At 39.9% G+C, this 15427-nt stretch overlaps 1 long non-coding RNA gene across 1 annotated transcript; it reads left to right on the forward strand.

The window, feature by feature from the left end:
• Positions 1-1539: 1539 nt before the first annotated feature.
• On the forward strand, positions 1540-3245 carry LOC131598920 (uncharacterized). Its single transcript, XR_009282418.1, has 3 exons — positions 1540-1919; positions 2045-2120; positions 2408-3245. It is a non-coding gene; the product is annotated as an uncharacterized LOC131598920 (long non-coding RNA).
• Positions 3246-15427: the final 12182 nt, after the last annotated feature.

Below are 15427 nucleotides of genomic sequence, written 5' to 3' on the forward strand. Positions count from 1 at the left end.
AAGCTCAAGAGGAAGCTGGAAATGCTTTTAAGAAGCCTGTGGGTCCTTGTACAAAGCCCAAGAGGAGGCTAATCGAGGGTCCTTGTTATAGCACAAGAGAAAGCTTATGTAGTTTTGAACTTATTTTGGCTCTAAGTAAATGGGTAAGAGGTTTCACCGGGAATAATTCCTCTTTGGGTGGATGTGTCCTATATTTTTGGATTCTAAGGTTTTTGCCAAGATGTTTCACCGGGAATAATTCATCTTGGGGGTTTGAACTACAGATCTCTAATTAGGAAAGAGCCTTCACCGGGAAGACATTCTCAATCCTAGGTCATATTCCTATAATATATATATAGTTTAACTGTCCTAAGGTTTATACTCAAACGCAGTTCTAAACTAATATATGCACAGTTTATATTTGACAGTAATTTAAATAAAGACTGTAAATTGAAAGCTTGTAAAGCCTAACCTGGATGGAGTGGAGGCCATTGAAGAAGTATGTACAGAGCCTCAACAGTAATTTTTGTTGTTTTTGTTGATAACAGTTGAATGTATATGATAAACAGTTAATGGTTTTTGAAAACAGAAGAAGTGAAGATGGACAAAGGTCACATAGGTATCTGAAGAGTTTCACCGGGAATAATGCCCTTCAAATACCAGAAGAATGTTTTGAAAACAGAAAGAAGATTTTGGAAATACAGTTTTGAAAACAAGCTAAGAAGAGAAGGTTTTTGGGACTTACACTCTATTAGAGGCCCAGTACTTTACAGTACTGGTGTAAAAGCAATTGAAAATGATTTGTGATTTTTTGAATGATTACTGTTTATGAGGAACAGTTTTTTACAAGTTTTAGGCTTACCTCGAAGAATGAGAAATTGGATATCTGAGTTTGAGGTGTTACCTTGATCCTCAAGTGGTATACTTGAAATAAATTGGGATCTCAACAGTAATTGAGCATCCACACCAGCAGAAAAGAACATCGGATAAGCTCAACAGCTTACAGCATTCAATGATTTTCTAGCAATTGTTTATGGACTTCTACAGCAAATGGAAGACCAAACAAACAGACAAAGGAAAAAGACAACGGAGAAATAATCTCGAAGTCTTGGATAAAGTGAGAAAATTCAAATAATATATGCAACAGTAATCAAATAAAATTTAAATGATTAAGTATACAAAAATAATATGAAAATATCAAATTCAAATGAAATTAATCTAATAAAGATATTTTTTTGTATTTTTATGAGAGAAGAAAATAATTAGAAACATAAATTTAAATATGCATCTAATATATATATTTTGGGTATTTTAATAAAGATTAGAAAAATTGAGCTATATCCTATATTAAAATAAAATATTAAATCTTTTTTATGAAAATCTTTTAAAGAAAAAATTAAAGAAATAAAAATTATTAATGGGCCAGGGTGCTGAAATCAGATGGGGAGGTGAAGGCCCAAACTGAAAATAATAAAAAAAAGATGTTGGACCGGACCGGGTCGGATGAGATGGAACCCGGATCCGGTTTTAATCTTATCACATGAGTTGGGTTGTAGAAAACCCTAAAACAACACAAGAGGCAGCGCCTCTTCTCTCTTCCCTCTCTCTTTTGATAACGTTACTCTCTCCCTCTGCTGCTTTTTCATCGTGAAAACCAAACAAAATTCCAACTTCGATTCCTCCCTTTTGAAGGACAACAACAACTATGGCCTCTCTCTCTCGGCTCTCACTCGGTTTTTTTTCCGATGAACAACAAGGAGGCTATCTCCCTTGATGCTCATCTCTCTTGCTGCGAATCACAACAACAACAAGAAACTCTTGGACTCGCGGTCTCTCTCTTCGCGAAGAACAACGAAAAAGATAAACCTCTTCTCTGTTTTGGCTTACGGCGAACAAGCAACAACAACTTCTGGCTTCTTTTGATCGAAGACAAACTCAAGGTTTGTTCTTCAATTTCGTTCTCCCCCCTTTCTATGATGTAACGACTACAACATATGCTTTCTATTTCGTTGTTGTTTCCTTTTTTATGGTTACAGCAGTGACAACTATTTTTTTGTTTTAACAGAAACTAACAACAACAATTATGAGTGATAAAGAATGAAAACTACGGCGAGGAGATTTTCGCCGGATTATTCGTCGAGGTAAGCTCCTGGTTCCTTGAGCTTCTGAGGATTTGTTGTATTTGATACTGCTGAAGAACACCGCGAATTGCTTGCTGTTGTGTGTTCTGAATTTTTAATTTAATTGTTGTTGTTGAGTGATTCAAAACTTTTGATGATGTTGGTATTGCAATTGTTGTAAATTGTTATTGTTGCTGTGTTTTTGAACCGTTGAACAAGTTGTTGCTACTGCTTCAGAATAGTTGCCGTTGCGTGATCGTGGCTTTGCGAATTTGTTGTTGTGATGCTGAATTTTTGACTTGCTGCAGGTACAACAATGGTTAATGGAAATATTGAGAGTGAAAGCAAAGAGGCTTACCTGCGGCGAAGATTTTGAGGATTCATCTATGGAGGCTCGAAGATGGGAGCCATCTTGAAGGCTGTTGGCAAGCAAACAAGCAAGGTATGCAAGATTCTCTTCTCCTTCTCTTTTCTGAATTTTTCTGTAACTTAGAAGTTACCTACTGCTGGCTCTTTTCTCCCCTGTTTTTTCTGCCCGTTTTTATTTGTGTGCCTCTCTTCTATATATAGAGGAAAGGATAAGGGACATCTTTGGTCATTTTGGCAACTAAGCTTAGTCTTTAAGCTCACTTAGTTGTTAAGTTGTAATCATTACAAAGAATATAATCATTGCAAAAATTCCTTGAATGCTAAGTTTGCTTAATAACCAAGTCCCACAAGAAAAGGCACATGGGATATATATTATGCACATGGGATAGAATATATTCTTCACAACTCTTGCAAGTGAAAGTTCCACGACATGTCTTGTTCTCATGTCATGAAATATGTAGCATCTAAGTATAGTAGTTATGAAATAATATATATCCCTTTGAATTTCTTTGACTTTTGACTTTTTGACTTTGATTTTGGGCTTTTGGGCCCTCTTGAATTATTTTTGTTAGACTTTTGCTAATTCCACCCTTTTTATTTCTTTTTCATGTGACATGAGTCTTTGAAGAAACTTGGACTTGAAGAATGGAAGCTTGAAGATTGAAGAATGAATTCAAGAAAAAATTGTATTTTTGCTTGTTGTAATTCCAATTCATTCCACCTTAGAATTGTATGAATTTGGACTTTGTATTCTTGAAAGTGAATGAAACTTTGAATGTTGGAATACCTTGAATTTTGAATGAAGTTCACTTTGTAATTCATTTGAAAATTTGGAATTGTTTATGTAAAGAAATTCCACTCTTGAATCTTCCTTTAAAATCTTGAATGAAATTGCTATTCAAACATGAAGTTTGAATATTCTTGAATGTACTTGAATGGAATTTGCAAATTTGAATGATCCATGGTAATTCTTGAATAGGGATGGTAGAATACCTTTGAGCTAGTGAGAAATTTGAATTTCAAGTCTTGAAAAGTGTTCTTGTACCATGAATTTTGAAATGATATTGGACTCACAACCCTTAAATTCATGATCTTGAATAATCACTTGAATTTATCTTTCAACAAATGAACTAAAAGATATTCTCTTGCAAATTTGAAGAAATTCCCATGAATGATCTTGATCTTGTTTCAAAATTCCAAATAATTCACATGAGCCAATTTTCTTTATTATGATGAATCCGTAGGCCAAAAAGCATGAAATCAATTCCAAACATCCTCTTGAATCCACAAATTGGAAATGACGCACTTTATTTGAAAAACCTCCATGGACATGAAATTATTTTGCAATGAATGAGTGAATAAATGCAGTCTCGATCATGGCTTCCAAACCGATCAAGAAACATTTTTGAATTTGATGTCAATGATGTGACATCTCAGGGGGGTCAAAAATTAGGGTATGACAGATGCCCCTATTTAAGTTTCTTTTATCTGGAGGGAGAGAGATTGAGATCTCGATCTCTCCTGCGTAAAAGAGACTTAAATATCAAAGAATGCCCGAATTTTGGGCGCTCCTGAGATGATAAAATCTTTGCATGATTTGATCCCATTGTCGCACTTGGCGGGGAATGAGGAGACAAACTCCTGTAGAAACACTTGATGTGGATTCTGGTGAATGGATGGCAATGTAGGATGCGCAATCCATCTTCTTTAACTAAGTGTTGATACTTAGAAAAAGGTAAACAACCTCCCCCTTGTTTCAGATGTCCATATCTCGAAACTGGTCTTAGTTGTGTTTGGACAATATCTCAGATAAAGAGAAAATTTCCAACGGTTTGTTTCCTCATCAAACTTCTTACCAGCACTTGGAGGTAAGATACCATTTGATGGTAAATAAAGAAACTTCAAAGGTTTGTTTCCTCATCAAACTTCTCATCAGCACTTGGAGATGAGATACCATTTGACGGTAATAAAGAAACTTCAAAGGTTTGTTTCCTCATCAAACTTCTTACCAGCACTTGGAGGTAAGATACCATTTGATGGTAAATAAAGAAACTTCAAAGGTTTGTTTCCTCATCAAACTTCTCATCAGCACTTGGAGATGAGATACCATTTGACGGTAATAAAGAAACTTCAAAGGTTTGTTTCCTCATCAAACTTCTCATCAGCACTTGGAGATGAGATACCATTTGACGGTAATAAAGAAACTTCGAGGGTTTGTTTCCTCATCAAACTTCTCATCAGCACTTGGAGATGAGATACCATTTGACGGTAATAAAGAAACTTCAAGGGTTTGTTTCCTCATCAAACTTCTCATCAGCACTTGGAGATGAGATACCATTTGACGGTAATAAAGAAACTTCAAAGGTTTGTTTCCTCATCAAACTTCTCATCAGCACTTGGAGATGAGATACCATTTGATGGTAATAAAGAAACTTCAAAGGTTTGTTTCCTCATCAAACTTCTCATCAGCACTTGGAGATGAGATACCATTTGACGGTAATAAAGAAACTTCAAAGGTTTGTTTCCTCATCAAACTTCTCATCAGCACTTGGAGATGAGATACCATTTGACGGTAATAAAGAAACTTCAAAGGTTTGTTTCCTCATCAAACTTCTTACCAGCACTTGGAGGTAAGATACCATTTGACGGTAATAAAGAAACTTCAAAGGTTTGTTTCCTCATCAAACTTCTTACCAGCACTTGGAGGTAAGATACCATTTGACGGTAATAAAGAAACTTCAAAGGTTTGTTTCCTCATCAAACTTCTTACCAGCACTTGGAGGTAAGATACCATTTGATGGTAATAAAGAAACTTCAAAGGTTTGTTTCCTCATCAAACTTCTTACCAGCACTTGGAGGTAAGATACCATTTGATGGTAATAAAGAAACTTCACCATCTTCCCTTTTGACCTGGCATCTTTGAAAGATTGTCATATGGGCCCATGCTCTTTTGAGGGGCTAATGACTTTGTTTTGAAGGCAGACGAACTGTTTTCGGGGTGAAAACTGCCATTCGTCGATTGGTGCCTGGGGAATCAACAAACTGTTTTCTTAAGGGGAAAACTACCATTTATTGACTCTGTGGGGAACTAAACATCCCTGAAACAGACAAACTGTTTGAAGAAACTACCATTTGTCGATCTCTTGAGTATTTAACAGACAAACTGTCTTTCCTTGGGGAAAGACTACCATTTGTTGACTCCGCTGGGGGTCATGAACTATCTTCTGGATGAAGACTACCATTCACTGATTCTGCTGGGGAATCATTTGTCGATCTGCTGGGAGATTCTGAATTATTTTCTTTGACGAAAAAGAAGGTGGCATCTCTCGACCTTGCTGGGGAAATGCCAAACTTTTGGGGAAGCTCAAAATGCGAAGCAGACTATCTTATCTGAAAAAGACTGTTGAATGTTGCTTTGCAGGAGAATTCGTTGTCTTGCAGGAAAAAGTTTCTCCAGGACTTGCAGGGGAAACTTGAGTTCATGCCCTCATGACTCGGGCATTCTCACGATTAAAAGCCTAATTTGACTATGCAGTTGTGATGTAATGTATGCATGAATATTATGACAATTATAAAATGTAAAGTGAATGTGAATAGAATTGTCGCGGATGTAAAATCCTAATGATACGACTTGAATTCTTGTTGATCAGAAGATGTCCTCTTCTTGTAGTTCGAACTCTGTTTGGAATATCTGGCTATCAGTTGTCCGCTGTCCGAAGTAAATAATATGAATTGAAGTAAAGATCCGTCATCGGGAGATGTTCGCAAAGCGACCTCATGGGGAAATATTGGTTCCCGGAGTCTCAACCGTTCTTGGAGCAACTGTTTGCATTCTTCCTACTGTTTGCAAACCTCAGAAAGAAATTTCACCTTTATTTTTGCAAGTAAATTCATTTTATTTTATGAAAACATTTGTTTCAAGAAAGTGACTGTTTAAATTTAAAATGCATTTCAAGAAACTGAATAAGACTAGATTGCAAAGGAAAAGCACAAGGCTCAAATTATTATATATGGAATGGTAATCAGCCAAATGCTTGATTCCATGGAGTATTTACAAAGTTGGAAATTGGTAATTTTCGGGAAAAGGGCTACGATGAAACGTGACGACCGTTATCTCTCCCTTCCACTCCGAGTTGCGCTGTATTCGTGCTTCGTAGAAGATGACCTACTGCTGATGAACACTCCGCTATGGATTTTGAATGATCAAGTTTGTCCTGAACACAGTTACTTGCCATATATCCCTAACTTTTGCGTAAACTACCCCTTTCGGGTTTTAAGTTTACCGGGATTGATTATTTATTTTTTTATGTCTCTAACTTTTGCCTGAATCGCCCTTTCGGGTTTTCGATTCACCGAGACGCTCTTTTTTGCCTAAGTCGCTCTTTGCGAGTTTTCAACTTAGCGAGCTGTTCTTTTGTTTATTTAGGCGAAGTATTTCTTGACTGCGTCGACGTTCACAGGACGGGTGAATTCTTCTCCATCCATAGTCGTGAGTATTAAGGCTCCTCCTGAGAAAGCTCTCTTGACCACGTAGGGGCCGTCATAATTGGGAGTCCATTTCCCTCTCGAATCTGTGAGAAAAGATTGAATCTTTTTGAGTACAAGGTCGCCTTCTTTGATTGTGCGAGGTCGAACCTTTTTGTCGAAAGCTTTCTTCATTCTTTGTTGATATAGCTGTCCGTGGCATAAAGCTGTCATGCGCTTTTCTTCGATTAAGTTCAATTCATCGAATCTGCTTTGACACCACTCGGCTTCTGTTAATTTTGCCTCCATCAAAACTCTCATTGATGGAATCTCAACCTCTATAGGTAGGACTGCCTCCATGCCATATACAAGGGAGAAAGGAGTTGCTCCAGTCGAAGTACGTACTGATGTACGGTAACCATGAAGAGCATACGGGAGCATTTCATGCCAATCTTTGTAAGTGATGACCATCTTCTGAATGATTTTCTTGATGTTTTTGTTAGCTGCTTCTACAGCTCCATTCATCTTTGGTCTGTAAGGAGATGAGTTGTGATGTTCGATCTTGAATTCTTCACAAAGCTCCTTCATCATTTTGTTATTCAAATTTGACCCATTGTCAGTGATTATCTTGCTAGGAATGCCGTAGCGACAGATGATGTGATTCTTGATAAACCTGACGACAACTTGTCTTGTAACGTTTGCATATGAAGCTGCTTCAACCCATTTGGTGAAATAGTCTATGGCTACCAAGATGAAGCGATGTCCGTTGGACGCTTTTGGTTCGATCATTCCAATCATGTCGATTCCCCACATGGAGAAAGGCCAAGGGGAAGAGAGTATGTTGAGCAGAGATGGTGGCACATGAATTCTATCGGCGTAGATCTGGCATTTGTGACACCTCTTTGCGTACTGGTAGCAATCTGACTCCATCGTCAGCCAATAATATCCTGCTCTCAGTATTTTCCTTGTCATGGTATGTCCATTGGTGTGAGTACCAAAGGAACCTTCATGTATTTCTCTCATGAGTATTTCTGCTTCTTTTCTGTCAACGCATCTGAGCAGAACCATGTCGAAGTTTCTCTTGTACAGAACATCTTCATTCAGGAAGAATCTACAAGCTAACTTTCTCAAAGTCTTTCTATCTTTCTTTGACGCCCCAAGAGGGTACTCTTGCTTTTGAAGAAAGTTCTTGATGTCGTAGTACCACGGTTTGTCGTCGATGATTGCTTCTACTGTGAAAACATGAGCGGGCCTATCCAGGCGCATAACATCGATCCGAGGAATGTCATTCCAATGATTTATCCTAATCATGGAAGAGAGTGTGGCTAATGCATCAGCCAAGTTGTTTTCTTCACGAGGAATGTGATGAAAATCTACCCTGTCGAAGAATGGTAACAATCTTCTCGCGTAGTCTTTGTAAGGAATTAGCCCTGGTTGGCGTGTTTCCCATTCTCCTTTGATTTGATTGATGACCAAAGCAGAATCTCCATATACATCCAAGTGTTTGATTCTTAGATCCATGGCTTCTTCGAGACCCATGATGCAAGCTTCATATTCGGCCTCATTGTTTGTGCATTTGAAAGTTAATCTGGCAGTAAATGGAATATGGGTACCCTGAGGTGTAACAATGATTGCCCCAATTCCTCGTCCATAAGCATTGACAGCTCCGTCAAAGATTAAGCCCCACTGGGATCCTATCTCAGGTCCTTCGTCTGGTAGTGGCTCGTCGTAATCTTTCATCTTGAGGTACATGACGTCCTCGTCCGGAAAGTCGAAACTGGTTGATTCATGACCATTGAGTGGGTGGTGAGCCAGGTGCTCAGCTAGAATGCTTCCTTTCACGGCTTTCTGTGCGTGATACTCAATGTCATATTCTGATAACAACATCTGCCAACGGGCAATTCTCCCGGTTAAAGCAGGCTTCTCAAAGATGTACTTGATTGGATCCATATGAGAGATCAAACAAGTAGTATGTCGAATCATGTACTGGCGGAGACGCTTGGCAGCCCAGGCCAAAGCACAACACGTCTTCTCGAGCATGGAGTAGCGGGATTCACAGTCAGTGAATTTCTTGCTCAGGTAGTAAATGGCATGCTCTTTTCTCTTTGTCTCGTCTTGCTGTCCAAGGACACAACCCATGGAATCTTCTAAGACGGTTAAGTACATTATCAAAGGTCTTCCTTCCACTGGAGGAGACAAGATGGGTGGTTCGAGCAGATATTCCTTAATGCTGTCGAACGCTTTCTGACAATCGTCTGTCCAGACGCAACTTTGATTTTTCCGTAGAAGTTTGAAAATAGGAGCGCAAGTTGCAGTCATGAGATATATGAATCTCGAGATGTAATTCAGACGTCCAAGAAATCCTCTAACTTGTTTCTCGGTTCTGGGTGAAGGCATTTCTTGAATTGCCTTGACTTTGTCTGGATCTACTTCAATTCCTCGTTTGCTGACAATGAAACCAAGGAGTTTTCCTGAGTAGACACCAAAGGTACACTTGTTGGGGTTCAGGCGAAGCTGAAACTTCCGTAAGCGTTGAAATAACTTTGTCAGATTCTGTATGTGATCTTCTTCATTTTCTGATTTGGCAATCATGTCGTCCACATAGACTTCCACTTCCTTATGCATCATGTCGTGGAAAAGCGTAGTCATGGCTCTTTGATAAGTTGCCCCTGCGTTCTTTAGTCCAAAAGGCATAACACGATAGCAGAACGTGCCCCAGGGGGTGATGAAAGCTGTTTTTTCCATGTCTTCAGGTGCCATTTTGATTTGGTTGTATCCTGAAAATCCGTCCATGAATGAGAAAACTTTGGATTTTGCTGTACTGTCTACCAACATATCAATATGTGGTAAAGGAAAATCATCCTTAGGGCTAGCTTTGTTCAAATCTCTGTAGTCGACGCACATGCGGACTTTTCCGTCTTTCTTAGGAACGGGAACAATGTTAGCTAACCACTGAGGGTATTCTGAAGTGACGAGGAAACCTGCGTTGATCTGCTTTTGAACTTCCTCTTTGATTTTCATGGCCATCTCCGGATGAGTTCTTCTCAATTTTTGCTTGACCGGAGGGCATTCTGCTTTTAACGGCAAGTGATGCTCCACTATACTGGTATCCAACCCTGGCATATCTTGATAAGACCAAGCGAAGACATCTGAGAATTCTTTGAGTAGCTGTATCAAACTCTCTCTGATCTCTGAACTGAGCGAAGCTCCAATCTTAACCTCTCTTCTGTTTCCATCGGAACCAAGGTTAATGATCTCTAGAGGCTCATTGTATGGCTGAATGGCCTCTTCCTTTTGTTGAAGTAACCGTGAAATTTCCTTTGATATTTCTTCGTCTTCTTCTTCCTCTGCCTCGAATACAGGAAACTCAAAGCTTGGAGAAGTCATACGGTCGCACGTTTCAACGGGGTATTTTATGATTAATCTGCATATGTGTGATAAGTTTTATTTAGACAACGAGGGAAGACTCGGTGTATGCAGTTAATAATTTTGATGTTTTTTAAGGGTGTTTTTTAGGATTACCAATTTCCGAAAAAAAGAAAAGGAAAAACTAAACGAAGGAACAGAATGACATTTTTATTTATGGACAGTCATTTCTTGAAACAAAGACCCTATAAAACAAAACTCTATTGCTTTGGGCGAAGCAAAGAGGGACATTTAACTAAGAAATAGTAAAATGCAAAGCCCTATGAAACATCTCTTCACCCTGGGCTATGGTGAGAGGACAAAATAACGGTGAAAGTTCCTACTTAGGAGTGCGAACAACAGTTGAAACTTCAACAGCTGTCCAATAGTGGCGAACCCCATTGTGCACTAAGTAATCTGGAACCTTAGGCTTAAGCTGGCCTGTGGTAGGTCTTGATTTACCAACCACTGTCTTTGCAACACTCAGACGATCTTCTTCTACTTCAGCAGACTGAGCGGTGTGAGCATACCCCTTTCCAAGTGGAGTATGTCGAACTTTCTTTTGAGGAAACTTCCAATCTTCTGAATGGAGAGACTCGTTGTCGGAGACACTTTCGAGATCATCCTCTTCTGTATTTTGGTCTTGCTCTTCTCCCAAGATGGCATTGACTAGATATGTGAACTCTAGATCCTTAGCCTCGGAAGGTGACTTGGGGATATAATCCTCAATGATGACTTCACCAGTAGATGATGATGAATAGCAAGGGTTATACATCTCTTTTGGCTGAGAGAGGTACTCAAAATCACTGTTCCATCCAGTTGGAACAATATCTTCAAGAGAGATTCTTGAACTTTCAGGAGCGGAGTATTTCACCATGTAGTCGAATTTTCCGCTTGGTTCTCCTAATGTATCCCAAGTCTCTTCGGGGATAGGAGGAACTTCTTCTGATGAACCATGACTTCTGGTGGTGAAGCTGTCAGTAACTTCATCACTGCTTGGTTGAGTCTTACTTTCAGATCCTTTAGTCGGATAACAGCAAAGTGGTTCAGACTCTGATAGGGAGATGTATCCTGCTTTGTTAAGATAGGATAACCATTCCTCTTCATCGGTGCTTTCCGTATCGATGATATTGACTGTTTGTTGAACAGGTTGAAGAAAACCTCCACTGCAGAAAGTTTCTTGAATAGGGAGAACTACCTCAATCCCTGGGATAGCTTTTGATGATGTCGGAAAGAATCCAATTCCTGTTCTGTTCTTGTTGTTGGTAGGAATATTAATGTGCCCCCAACCACTGGTAGTGCCATCCTTTACAACTTGGATTGCATCTTTGTATGAAGAGATAGACGCTGCTTTCTCCTTTCCTTTGTCTAAGGAAAGTGCTTGGAATTTAGTTCCAACAACTTCTTTTGGTTCTATGTCGGAGAATGATGACAGGTTGCTGACGATCAGAGCTCGTTCTCCACATACGGTTACCAATTTGTCATTCCTTATGAACTTCAGTTTCTGATGAAGTGTTGAAGTAATTGCCCCAGCCTCATGAATCCATGGGCGACCTAGCAAACAACTGTATTGTGCTGGAATGTCCATAACCTGGAAAGTGATTTTGAACGTCTGAGGTCCAATAGTTATGGGAAGATCCACTTCTCCGAAAACTGACTTTCTTGATCCATCAAATGCTTTGACGATGACATGACTTTTTCTTAGAGGGTAATCTTCGAAAGATAATCTTGATAATGTTGATTTAGGCATGACGTTGAGAGAGGATCCATTGTCTATTAGGACTCCTGTGAGTGTATCACCCATGCAGCCAACTGAGATGTGAAGTGGAAGATTGTGGTCCACTCCTTCTTCAGGAAGATCTTCGTCACAGAAACTTAGGCTAGTTCCGGCGGAGATGTTGGCAACGATGTTGTTGAATTGGCTTATTGTAACACTTGGTTCTACGAAAGCTTGTTCCAAAACTTTCTGTAGAGCTTCCCTATGAGCTTCAGAACTCAATAGCAGGGAAAGAACAGAAATCCTAGACGGAGTATGTAGTAATTGATCTACAATGTTGTATTCACTCCTCTGGATTAACTTCAAGATCTCATCATTTTCTTTCGCTTGAACAGCATTGGTCGGAAGATTGTCTTGCCTATGTGGTACTTCCTCCGAAGGTTTCTCCACATTTTCTGTTGTTCTGTTGAAGACTCGTCCACTTCTGGTGACTCGACTAACATCAGCAATGTTGACAACAGACGGTAATGGTATTTCCTTACCATTTTCAATGAATGTAGCGTTGTACTTGTATGGTATAGCCTTGCTGGACTCATACGGTACAGGACCTGGTAAGTAGATGACTAGCGGTGCAACTGCTGTCTTCCTGCTGTCATACTTAACTTGCATAGGTTCAACTTGATTAATTTGAGGAGATACGGTAAAGACTTCATCATCTTCTCTGTTGGCAAGAACAGTAATGGTATTGTCATCCATCAGCTTTTGAATGTCGTTGCGAACACGCAAACATCCTTGTGAATCTCTTCGGCAGATTCTGCATCTACTGTAAGCGTGGAAATCTGTTCCAAAGTAGGCAAGTCCATTTAAAGTTTTGTGGAACCTGACTACCGATCCTTCAAGGTCTTCAACTTTGTAGATTTTGTATTCTCCTGGACATCCTTGAACCATGTTGATGTCATGTTCAGTTCTGACTCGGATATGTTGAATCCATCCTAAGTCCATTTGTTCTTGTAATGCAGCTTGAACTACGGCACATCCTTGATTATTCTTTGGACAAATTTCACATGTGAAGTAGTTGTGAGGTGGTACATGACCGTACCCAGCTTGTTTAGCGTGCATCTTGACAAGATTTTCCCCTATCTGACGAATGTCGTAGATTTGAATGACGTTGGGGTGTTGGTCTATCAGATTTACTGAAGCTTCTTTGTGCTGCGGCAAAGGATTTGCTTGGACGTTTGGATTAGTATCTTTGAAGGATAGCATTCCGCTCTTCACTAATCGTTGGACGTCAATCTTGAAAGGGAAACAGTTCTCAATATTGTGACCTGGTGCCCCCTGATGATAGGGACAAGATTGGTCAGCCTTATACCATGGTGAGGAACTGTTTGTAGGATTTGGAGGACTTCTTGTCTGAATGAGTCCTTTTGCCAGTAATGTTGGAAACAATTCTGCATACGGCATTGGTACGGGGTCAAAGGCAGGATACCTTGGAGCCCGATTGTTGTAATTTGGAGGTCGAACCTGCTGCTGAGGTTGCTGCGACCTTTGTTGAGTTTGTTGTTGCGAGACCTGAGGTTGATAAGCTGGCGCTGAGTTAACAACCGGAGTTATTGTTGCAACTTGAGGTTGGAATTTCTTCTTGATTTTGTGCAAGACATTGCTGACATCTTGATCCTTTTTCTTCTGGAAAGAACTTCCATACTTCCTTGGACCAACAGAAGATTCTGGTTCTTTGTTCAAGCGTCCTTCTCGAACTGCTTCTTCTAAACGCACACCCATGTTTACCATCTCGGTAAAGTCACTTGGTGCACTTGCAACCATTCGTCCGTAGTAAAATGGACTCAAAGTTTTGAGATAGATTTTTGTCATTTCTTTCTCTTCAAGTGGTGGACAAATTTGAGCAGCAACTTCACGCCATCTCTGAGCGTATTCCTTGAAGCTTTCTCTATCCTTTTGAGTCATGGCCCGGAGTTGATCTCTGTCGGGAGCCATATCCAGATTGTACTTATACTGTTTGACGAAGGCCTCTCCGAGGTCTCGAAAAGTACGAATCTCTGAACTGTCCAAGTTCATGTACCATTTGAGTGCAGCACCAGTCAGGCTGTCTTGAAAATAATGAATGAGCAATTGTTGATTATCAGTCTGAGTTGACATTCTTCGAGCGTACATCACAAGATGACTTTGTGGGCATGAATTCCCTTTGTACTTCTCGAATTCTGGTACTTTGAATTTGTGAGGAATCTTAACATTTGGAACCAGACAGAGGTCTGCAGCATTCTTTCCAAATAGATCTTGTCCTCGGAGAGTCTTGAGTTCCTTCTGCATTTGCAGAAACTGTTCTTGGAACTCGTCCAATCTTTCATACACGCCAGCATCCTCACTTGGAGCGTGATGATATACTTGTCCGCCTTGCGGGGGAAAAGTATGCATAATGGGCTGTGGAGAAGCCATGACAGCAGATCTTGGAATCTCAGCATTCTGTTGTGCGAAACCCATTGCCGTTGCTCTTGGAACTTCAATTTCCAGAGGTTTGTAACCCTCCGGTGGACGCATATCCATGGTGACTTTTGGAGCTTCAGAAGCTGGAGGTATGTACCCTTCTGGAGTAAAGTTATACGGCATGCCCCAAGGTCGATCAGGCGGCATGGTATACTGAGGAATAGGAGTAGAAACAATCTCGGAAACCACAGTCCTTTGTGGTTCTTCTGGCGTTGGTCGATTCTGCGCAACTACCAGGGCTTCTACCATACTATTGAGTCTTTCAACAGTACCTTTGAGAGTATTAATCTCTTCTCTGAGTTCTTCATTCTCTTGCTCAAAGTCTTCCATTCTTTTCTTGCGACTTGAACGAGTGTTGTATGGATGAGACAGCTTGAAAGTCTTGGTTCACCTCCTTCTCCTCCTCTCTTTCTGGAGAAAGGAAAGTGACTATTAGATCCGCGACAATTCTCGTGTCAGTGCGTACGACTAAAGCGATGTATGATATGCAATTAAGTTATTATTTTTCAAGGAAACACCATAATTACGTTATGAAACATCAAACTTTTATTAATTAAGCGAAAACGCCGTTTTTACACACTTTGAAAATGGAAATACAGAGAAACTGAGAGAAAGGACTCTAAAACTTTGATGAAGAGCCGACTTCACGTTCTAACATCTTCTTCTGTTTCTTGAGCTGAGCGTTCTCTGACGTGAGCTGATCGATGATCCAGGAAGCAGGAGGGATATGATGAGAAAGTGACGTTTGTGTCACTTGTCGATCGAGTACTTCAAGTAACTCATCCTTCCTTCTTAGGATGTTTTGAATTTCAACATTTTCCGTGTTGACAATTCGATACTTGTTCCTCCAAGCATTCCTTTCTTGGCATACCTT

Source organism: Vicia villosa, linkage group LG4 (assembly GCF_029867415.1).
Source record: "Vicia villosa cultivar HV-30 ecotype Madison, WI linkage group LG4, Vvil1.0, whole genome shotgun sequence".
NCBI classification, from domain to species: Eukaryota; Viridiplantae; Streptophyta; class Magnoliopsida; order Fabales; family Fabaceae; genus Vicia; species Vicia villosa.